The sequence below is a fragment of the Macrobrachium nipponense genome, chromosome 10 (assembly GCF_015104395.2).
Source record: "Macrobrachium nipponense isolate FS-2020 chromosome 10, ASM1510439v2, whole genome shotgun sequence".
Lineage (NCBI taxonomy): Eukaryota > Metazoa > Arthropoda > Malacostraca > Decapoda > Palaemonidae > Macrobrachium > Macrobrachium nipponense.
The window spans coordinates 81,298,892-81,302,382 of record NC_087204.1 but is presented as its reverse complement, the minus strand read 5'-3'; the positions used below and the strand labels follow the sequence as shown (position 1 = coordinate 81,302,382).

General features: G+C 35.1%; 1 pseudogene; it reads right to left on the bottom strand.

Moving 5' to 3' along the window:
• Positions 1–1,628: 1,628 nt before the first annotated feature.
• LOC135224016 (sialate:O-sulfotransferase 1-like) overlaps positions 1,629–3,491 on the bottom strand; it is a 26,461-nt pseudogene continuing 24,598 nt past the window's right edge.

Sequence of the window (3,491 nt, the reverse complement as noted above, 5' to 3'; positions counted from 1 at the left end):
AGATTTCATCGTATGTTTCTGAAGTTGTGTTCTCTTGTAAATGTTATGACAGATTTATTTCTCCTCTGGTAGAATATTTGTTAGCAATTTTGTTTTAGCATTTTTCTGAAGTAAATATATCTTAATTCAATCTTCTCGTAGTTATTGAATAAAAACGAATTAATTTCAAGGGGTATCTCATCTCTCTACAGCCAGGTGAAAAAATAATAGCTGACATAATTCTTCGACACAAAGGAATTCCCTCGATCAATCTTCTCGTAGTTATTGAATAACGCATTTAATTTTAAGGGGTATCTCATCTCTCTACAGCCAGGTGAAAAAATAATAGCTGACGTAATTCTTCGACACAAAGGAATTCCCTCGATCAATGATTTACTTGCAACCTAGGGTTTTTCCAACAAACAACTTGAGAAAACTGAATGTTTGATGCATTGACTAGCTAATATAAAACTCTGAGAGTATATAAAATATTAAATTATGACTATTTTATGTATACAAATCTCACTGCTGTAATGTAATGAAGTTATGTAACTCCATAGTCCAGCCTTAGAAAATACTTCAAGGATATTTCTTGGGTTACATCATTATGAGATTGGTTGCAAGGAATCCTAAAAAAATTGTTATTCTTTATAATGTCAGACATTTGCGATGTACTGTAATAATACTTTCAATACCTTGGTAGCATTCGAAGACAGCAGATGTTTTCCTCATTTAACAGACAAGATCATTCTGTTCACAAAATTCAAGTGGAACAAACGCTCAGAAAATGTATCTACTAATATATGTGTCTAACTTTCGGACAACAGTACTTATTTAATTTCCATCATAGTTTCCAACGGGATGAAATTAACAAATGCTTCATTAAAAATCTTTTTATATTAAAAGAATAATATTATCATTATACTCAGTTGCATAAACAATCATATTTGGTAAAACTACTCTAGAACGTACAAATATAGTCACTAATATTTTTTCAGACTACGTCAGGAAAGGGCGGAAACACTTTTGCATAGGCATTCTGGTATTCTAGTCCACGGTTGCTACATTAAGTGACATTACAAGTTTCAGTGTCGTTTGAGATAAAGTATCATGTTTTGACACTAGAATATTTGCTGAAGGTCACCCTAATAACAAAACATTCCTTACAAATGTTAATCACATGGTTTCATATCACGTACGGAAAAACCGTCTAGCATAAGTATGTTAATTATTGTTTTGAAACAAAGTTATTCATATTTTTTTCATTTTGTTTGAATTTTGCCATAGCTATCATATTAGGCAAGGATCATATTTTTCATAATGAGTGCCTTATCAGTAAATCAAGTGACAACAGGCACCGTACATGTACATTGGGAGTCATATTTTCGACAACCAAGCAAAGGCAAAAAGCCCTTTTACTTACGTATATCTGGTACTCGTTGATACCTTAGTATATTTTCCCTTTACATGGCCTTAGCCTAGTTTCACGTTATGTGACATATCTTCACGCCACGGTTCATATCTTCATATTACGAGTCATATTTATGATAGTCAGGTAATGGAGGAAACTTCCTTGAATTGAGGAGGGAATTGATTTCCTCAAGAGCACTCGCAAGGGCCTTCTTCTCCCCTAAGGCAATAAGGGATCTTCATGCCTCTGGGGATCCCTTAGCGTTGCCCTCCAAATGGTCTCGAGAGACAGAGGAACCTCTCCTTTTGGGTCTCACCTGCAGGAAACCGAAGGACATCGCGAATCTCCCTCAAAGGATTTTTTCTCTTAATTTTTTCGTAGAAGACCACGTGAAGTCTCTTGGAATTATTCAAAGCGTATTTGTATATTGATCTCCATTTGCCCAATTTTTCCGTAACAAAGCGATGAAAACCTAGAAAAATGGAATAGCAATTAAACACGGTAAATGTCAATGTTTATTCCACTTTTCTAAACTTGGCTTCAATCATCCACGGAAATCCAGAAGAGATGGAGTAATAAATTAGATTTTGTTTGCACGGTTTTTTTGTTACCTTCACTAATCCACGGAAAAAACAAAATTAGTTTTAAAGTACCTCCCATATGTTACTTTTCCTAAATAATTTATGGAAGACTAGAATTGTGTAAAACAGATAATCAAAACTTAATTTGTAATTTTTTACCTTTACTTTAAGTTTAGAAAATTTCTACTGTGCAACAAAGGCGATGATTTGGCTCTGATACAAAATCTGTCTGTAAAATGTAGTCAGCAATTAACAGGTAAAGTAATTCCTTATCCTTTCAGGCAGCTCAATGGAAAAATTGTTTGCTGTCACTTCTTGTGGACAATGGACCGAAATTTAGTATAAGATAAACGTTTTCTTAATCTATCTTCCAATTTGTACTGGTGACAGAGAAAAACCAAACACTGGGTTGAGATCCTGACAGGTTTCGACTTTATATTTTACCAGGCATTTTATATGGGGACTGATAGTCTTGAAGATGCCTCAGAAAACTAAAGGTCAAACCGGTGAAGATTTATTCCTAGTGTTTCATTTTATATACACATATAATACATGTATGTAGTATATAAATATTTTTTCTCTTTTTTTTTATTGCTCACCTTCCCAGCAAGAAACCCGAGATCAATCCTTTAATCAGGCTTGTTACTTGAAAGCTTAGGCAATTTTCTTGCAAAGTGTTTTGTAATTACTATATGCACCTACTTGGGCAGGCAATCTAATATCATCGAAATTCTTAACATTGTTACCTGCAGTTGCATAGGACGCTTTGCAACCGACTCCGTCCATCTTCTGTTTCATTCTTGAATCCCCGGTAATTCCAGTAAGACACAATTGATCTGGAAAGAAGATCAAAGTAAGAATGAAGGATGTTGCCCGGAAGTTTTCAATTTTAATATTTTTCTATATCGTCCCCGTTCCTTAGCGGCGCACTGTCAAAACTCTCAAGAAATGAGTTAAATTTGTAACTCGTTTAAGTCGTAAGTCCTTTTTTCTTTTATTTGAATTTGTTTATAGACCATGTCGTTAAAGGGACCAAGAAGGCACAAATAAATATATCATGCATTTTGGCTTTGTTCAAATTCTAAAGTCAATGGAGGCCTTAAGCCGGAAAAACAGGAAAGAGAAAAAGGAAGAAAATTGTCCTGGACAACGGAGCAATTCCAGACCTTGGCAGTAAGCGGAAGAACCAATCATTGAACACTGGAAACAGGTATAACCCATTCCTACAGAGTATTCCTGGATACAGGTGGCCCGACAGGTGTTACGCGATTACCAATACAATTTGATTTGATGCGTGAAATTTTGGTTATCGAGCCAAGCACAGGGACACTCAAGACAGTGGAAAATGGGAGCTGGAATTGATGGATAGCTAGATGAAGAGATCGAGAAAATGAATGAAGTAGGAACTGAGTGGAAAACCACATAGTTGCACTAAGATGTACTTAACACTTAGAAGTGTTGGACAGCTAGACTGAAGATAGTAAGCTGGGATGGAGGTAATTAAAAAAAAAAAAAAAAGC